Raw genomic sequence first — 6,915 nt, 5'->3', positions numbered from 1 at the left:
AAGAGACCCCTTTGGCGGTTTGAAGGACTCACCTACCAGATCCCATACTGGTGATAGTTTGGGGGGTTTGTGGTAAGCTTTAGTGTGTGTGTAGGTTCTTTTATTGTTTTTAATACGTTTTCTTTGTAATGCTTATGCCCCAAGAATAAACAGGCTTGCATAGAAAGTGCTGTGTGGTAATTCATAACTGTGGCAACAGCACTGTTAACTGTCTCTGAGGAGAAAGGCGAAGCAAGCCTGCTCAGGCTGGCTGACTTTGCTGGTAAATTCACAGTATAATCAGGGAGCAGTGCAACCTGGAGATACATCTCACTCCATGCTGACTAGAGTATGTCTCCACGCAAGAGAGGTGATGGCCAGGGAAGCCCGAAGCCTCAGAGTGGGGTGCCCTTGCTGAAGTACAGAGGGTGAAATGCAGCTGCAGTTATTTTTCTAGGAAGACCAGAAAACCGGAGAGGGTGATTGCTCAGCCCTCAGTTGAAGGGGCGGGGGAGGTGTTGAATGTTTAACAAAGATATCTTCCCTCCCAACTGTTTTAGAAGAGTTTGAGTTAAATAGATAACAAACCAATACTCACATGTATTTAACAGTTTGTACAGAAATGTCTTCCCCCTCCTGTTTGAGTGACAGGAGAATCAGGTCCCTATTTGTATTCACGTTGGTATCTCTTGCATCAGAGACAACAGTACAATGTTTGTTTTAATTGCTTTACTCCTAGTGGCACTACAGAGATAGACCACAATGGGACAATGAGATGGTTCTGTTCCACATTGTACATCAGCAGCAGAACTGCCATTTTGTTCTCAAAATGGAGTCCTTCACAAAGCATGATCTCACACGCACCAGATGTGCTAGGTCACACTGGTTGGGGTTTTCCAGTAGATGCCCATTCAGGATTACACCTGAATATTTATTTTTAGCTTTCTTTAATGCAATTGAGCAAGTAGGAACAAGGAGAGTTAGTCCATTTGACCAGCCAGCTCTCTTTAGACTATCACCAAGTGCTTCATCGTCCTGGAAAAGCTGATTTTTGGTGAGGTTGTGTCTCAATTCCCTTCTGTGATGTTGAGTAAACACAGACCAAATTCTCCTCTTCATTGCACTAGAGAAAAGCTGGAGTGACTTCTGTAGAATTAAGACAGGTTTCAGAGTAGCAGCCGTGTTAGTCTGTATCTGCAAAAAGAAAAGGAGTACTTGTGGCACCTTAGAGACTAACAAATTTATTTGAGCATAAGCTTTTGTGAGAAGTGAGCTGGAGCTCATGAAAGCTTATGCTCAAATAAATTTGTTAGTCTCTAAGGTGCCACAAGTACTCCTTTTCTTTTTTCTGTAGAATTGTTCTAGATTTATTCCAGTATTTCTGAGAGCAGAATTTGGCCAACAAGCCAGTGGTCTTCCCATACAGTATACATTCTGCCTGCCAATCTAGGGAATATGCCTACCCACAGTGGTCCCAAATCCCATGCTACTGCAGTTATTTGCCTTTTCAGGAATGCAGTACTACATAGCTTGCATTGTCATTGAGGTCTTGCTCCGGGGTAAGTATAGAGTCTTCAAAATTAGCAGACTCTTAAATTTGTTTTATCTCACCCAGGCATCAGACTGGAGTAGTCTATAGCAGTGGTTTTCAAACTGCGGGTCGCGACCCAGTACTGGCAGTTAAAAGTCCCAGGCTTTAAAAGACCAGGCTGTTAAAAGTCCCAACAGTGGTGCTGCCTGGCTAAGGCAGACTAGTCTCTACTTGTTCTGACACCACGCTGTACCCCGGAAGCGGCCAGAAGGAGCTCCGGCTCCCAGGTGGGGGGGTCATGGGGCTCCTAGGTGGGGAACTGGGAAATGCAGGGGTGGTACCTGCGGGTGAGAGTTGCGCAGGGACGCTTGCGTGTCTCCGCCTAGGAGCCGGACCTGCTGCTGGTCGCATCCGAGGCATAGTGCGGTCTGCGTTGCCAGAACAGGTGAGAAGTCTGCCTCTGCACCCTGGCTGCGCCGCTGACCGGGAGCTGCCAGAGGTAAGCCTGTGCCCCAACCTCATGCCCCAATCACCTGCCCCAGCCGTGAGCCCCCCTCAAACTCAGAGCTCTCTCCTGCACCCCAACCCCCTCAGCCCCAGCCCAGAGCCTGCATCCCCAGCCCACAGCCCTGACCCCCTCCCACACCCTGAACCCCTCATTCCCGGGCCCACCCCACAGCCCTCACCCCCGGACCCTAACCCTCTGCCCCAGCCCTGAGCCCCTCCCATGCCCCAAACCCCTCATCCCCCAGCTCTGCTGGGTCACGGTCATCAACAATTTTCTTCAGCTAGGTTGCTAGAAAAAAAGTTTGAAAACCACTGGTCTATAGAGTGGCTCTACAGTGTCACTGACTACACCCTGCCCTGCGACTGGCACTTGGATCATGTTACACACTTTTATGGATGTACCCTGGCAACTCCATAGTTCAGGTTGCATTGGGCATTGCATTCAAACCAACATTAGATCCCATTGGTTCACACTTAATATTTGAATTTAATTTTCAAATTTAAACACATTTACCCTTCAGAGGCAAGTTGCATTCTCCATATTGTTTACTGATATATTTACTAACTTTGGCAGAGAAAATGGATAAACATTAGCCCTGTTTGAGTCCCCCACACCCCCAGAGTCCTGTGTTTTTCCAGACTCTGCAATCTAAAGAGCCACCCTCTTCCCCATGCTTCCCACTGCCCTACTACATTTATTTTTTTAATACTGAAGTGCTAAGGTCAAAGGTGGGCATGGTCAGCAGTGGGAATACGAGAAGAGCTTGATGAGAAGCTCTGAGGGCCATGTGGGAGAGCAGGGCTGCGTAGAGGGAGTAGCACCAGTCCACTCTAGACAGTGCTCAAAGGACATGGAGGAAAGCAGGCTCCACAGTGGCCAGGAGGGAGGAGTGAAGCTGTAGAGGGGGTTCAATAGGGGAAGCAGGACTCAGCAGGTACCATAGGGGACACTGCAGCCCAGTGGGGCCACAGCGGGGATATAAGTGGATTGCTGTTCAGTGTTTAGATTTAAGACTACTCCAATGCCAGTACACCACCACAATCAGTAAAAATCTACAAAATCACCAGTCACGTTCCTCCTCCCATTTCCTAGGTTCTTATATAGCCCTGTAAGGTAGTGTACTCATCACCAATAGAGCCCCCCGTGTCAGGTGCAATGCTGCAAGGGTTTGTCTCCAGCACCTCTGGTAGGCCATCTGCTTCTCACCAGGTTCGGTCCTCTTCCAGGATAACAAAAGCTCCAACTGAAAGTCCAAGCTTAGCATCCAAATAACAATTCTTCCGTACCTCTCAGGCACCACTGAATTGTTCTTACTGGCCCCCCCTGAGGGCCTCCCTCCCAAGAGCCTAACTGGCTCATACAGTTGGGCTTGTGTTCCTTTTCCTTGGGGACTGGTAGGGGAACCCAGGCCCAGCCTCTACTCTGGGTTTTAGCCCAGGGACCCTGTATTAAGCAGCCAAGTCTGCTTCTTCAGACACGCTGCTGTTTCCCTGGGCCACTTCCTACCTCTGAGCTCCCTTATGCTGCTTCCCCACAGCCTGTGCTTAACACAGCCTCCCTTTGGTTCTCAGGCACCTGCTGAACTACGGAGTCCGCTATCCCCCTCAGGGGCCACTGACGTGCTTTTACTGACCCTACCTGAGAGCCTCCCCCACGGAAGCCTGATCTGCTTCCTCTGGGTTCACCTGCCTATGGGAGGGTCCTACCCTCTCTACTATCTCTCCCCCTAGACTGAATGCCCAGCTCTATTTAAATATCCTTCCTGATTCCCTGCCGCTGGGGTCACTCGTCATCAGTCAGTTGCTGTATCACCATCAGCAGGGGCTAGCTGGTAGGACACGGGCCAGGCGGAGCCTGGCTTGCTTTACAGTGCCAGCTAGCCTGTGACAGGTCCCCATCACTGGTATCTGACAGCCTCACAAGCATTAATTGATTTATACTCACAACTATTCTGTCCAGTAGGTGAATATTATTACCCCCGTTTTGCAGATGAAGCCCACAGAGAGATTGACTTGCTGAAGGTCAGCTGGTGTGTCAGTGACAGAGCCAGACTTTGAACCAAGATCTCCTGAGTCCCTGTGCAGTCGTTTAATCACAAAGTGTCCTTTCTAATGGAGAGGTAAATGAACTTGGGGGCCTCAAGTCTCTGAGTAGGATTTTCAAAAGTGCATTGGCCTCTGTTCCCATTGGAGTCAATGGTAAAACTCCCAAGGAAGGGAAGATGATGTGCTGTAAATAAGTCCTGAGGCCACACATTGGATGAATAAGATAAAAAGACACATTGAAGAGCTGCCAATTCAGTGAGCATCATCCAGCCTGTGCACTGAATGAGGCAGGGGTCCTGTGGAAAAAATAGTCTGTGATCATCTAATTAAAGGCTGCAACATAAAACAGACTCAAGGGGGCAAATTAAGGTTGTCTGTGCAACTTGAGACACAGAGCCAGGCTTGCAGAAGCACTGAGCGCTCTCAATAGGGTGACCATATGTCCCGCTTTGGCTGGGACAGTTCCCTTTTTAATCCTGTCCTGACCATCCCGAATTTGGATGATCAGTTGGCAACAGCAAACGGGACAAATACCCAGTTTTGCAAAAAAAAAAAAAAAAGTGGGTTGCACCACCTAGTGGGATGTGGAGGAATGTTGCGGGGGCAGCAACACCAAGCTGCTCAGGCCAGCCCTGCGCAGGAGAGGAGGGGGGCTCAGGCCACTTCTGTTGGGGTTGCGGGGTGTCTCGGGTGAGCGGCTCAGGCTAGCTCTGCACAGTGAGGGAGCTGGGGGCTCAGGCGAGCTGCTTGCGCGAGCTCCGTGTTGGGGAGGAGGCAGCTTGTGTGAGCACCTCGGACCAGCTCCGCGTGAGGGGGATAGCTCATGCAAGCGACTGGGGCCAGCTCTGCACAGTGGGAGGGTGGGGGGCTCGTGCCAGCTCCGCACGCAAGGAGGAGGGCAGGGGTTTCGGGTCAGCTCTGCCCAGGCAAAGGGGGGCGACTCGTGCAAGCAGCTCAGGCCAGATCAGCACGGTAGGGAGCTTGGGGGCTTGTGTGAGTGGGTCGGGCCACCGCTCCGTGTGGTGGGCGGCCGCGGGGGCTTGGGCCAGCTCTGTGCAGGGGCGGGGCTGGGGGCTTGGACAAACCCTGCACGATGTCCTGTTTTCCCTTTGGGAAATATGGTCACCCTAGCTCTCAGCTGCAGCTGATCTCAGTGGGAGCTGTGCTTCGAATATATGAAGTGCTATGATAATAGAATGTATTCTGAAAAATCAGGGTCTCGGGATCTCAAGTTGGACACCCATAATTAATGGGCACTTTTGACCTTAATTGCTCTGTGTCTCAAATCCCCACCTGTAGCAGCAATGTTGTGAAGATAAATTTTGTCAAATGTTTGTGAAGCACTCAGATACTATGGTGAGAGCACCATAGAAATCCTCAGCAGGGAATTTATGATTTTGTAGTTATGGCAAAATTTGTATGATGTCTGGTAAATGACATTGTGACACTTTGTGCCCCATGTTCATCACTTTTATATGGTTAGGATATGTTTTGTATGAAGTATGCCTTCTGAGATATCATTTGAAAACTCACAATCTTCTGAATGTTATTATCCTGTTCAAATGTGTGTAACTTCACTGCATGTGAAATTATGAGATTTTGCTATATGCTTGTTACTGATGTATGCTGTAGTTCTAGGTACTCAGACCCATTTTCTCAAAGAGGAAGGCACACTGGCATGCCAGGATTCATCATCAGGGGAGTTGCAAACAAGAAATTTACTATTCACCTGAAGGACAATTGGCAGCTCACATATGCCATGGAACTGCCTGACCCCATGACCCAGCAAAGACTTTTCCAGTACAAAGGGCCAGTGTATAAAAAGGAGAGACAGTGACCACCTCACCACCTGTCGTCCCCCATCCCTATTGCTGGTAGCAAAATCACTTGAAAGGCATCATTGAACTGGGGGGAGTGGTCCCGGCCTGCAGGTTTTCCAGCCAGTACAGACTGTGAAAAGTTTTTGGGTGAGAGAAAACTTTTTGCTTATTAGCCTTGGTAAAGTTTAGGAATTAGCTTGTACATTTATCTTGTTATTTCTTTTGTATCCAACTCTGACTTATATGCCTTATCACTTCTAGTCACTTAAAATCTATATTTTTCTAGTTAAAACAATAAACAAGTTTATTATCTAAACCAGAGTGTGTGGTTGAAGTGTTTGGGAAGCCTCCACTTGAGACAAAAAGACTGGTGCATATTCATTATCCTTTGTTGGAATGATGAACTCATTATGAACTTATACAGACCAGTGGGCTACTGAACAGTACAGGACACACTTTTCTTGGGGTCAAGACTGGGACTGAGCAATTTGTGGGTATTGCCCTGTATCTATTCATGGATGGTGAGCATAGTATTCATGTACTCAGCTGGGACTAACTTTGCCTGCTGGTGGCTATGAGTGATGAGATTGTGGTGAAGTTTGCTGTTCACTAGCAAAGCAGCGTAAAAGGCAGGGTCAGCCTTAGGGCAAATGTCATCCCGGGCATATTTGCATTTTGGTGCCCCTGGCCCCACATTGCCCCTGGCCCCCATGGGCTCCCCAAACTCCCCACCCTCCCTTTACCTCTAACCCCTGCACTAACTCCTTTGCCCCTAATCCCTACATTCCCTTCACCCCTAATCTCTACACCTCCCTCCTGCGCCCCTAACCCCTGCACTGTGCCTCCTTTGCCCCTAACCCCTGCACCCCTCATGCGCCCGCATGGGGAAACGGACCTGGATGCACGAAGCAGCTGGCATTGCTGCTCACTCCCCCACCGGATTACTGCTCCTTCGCCCCGCGCATCTCTAGGGGGCTGTGAGGTGGGGGAGCGAGGAGCAACATCATCACCCCCTGCATCCAGGTCACTTTC

The 6,915-nt window shown here is 49.4% G+C and overlaps 1 long non-coding RNA gene across 1 annotated transcript; it reads left to right on the top strand.

Annotated features, from left to right (window-relative positions):
- The first annotated feature begins 1,663 nt into the window (after positions 1-1,663).
- Positions 1,664-6,180, top strand: LOC144268744 (uncharacterized). Its single transcript, XR_013346839.1, has 3 exons — positions 1,664-2,009; positions 4,008-4,137; positions 5,696-6,180. It is a non-coding gene; the product is annotated as an uncharacterized LOC144268744 (long non-coding RNA).
- Positions 6,181-6,915: the final 735 nt, after the last annotated feature.

The sequence above is a fragment of the Eretmochelys imbricata genome, chromosome 1, assembly GCF_965152235.1.
Source record: "Eretmochelys imbricata isolate rEreImb1 chromosome 1, rEreImb1.hap1, whole genome shotgun sequence".
Lineage (NCBI taxonomy): Eukaryota > Metazoa > Chordata > Testudines > Cheloniidae > Eretmochelys > Eretmochelys imbricata.
The sequence above is the reverse complement of the archived record's forward strand: the minus strand, read 5'-3'. Positions and strand labels throughout refer to the sequence as shown.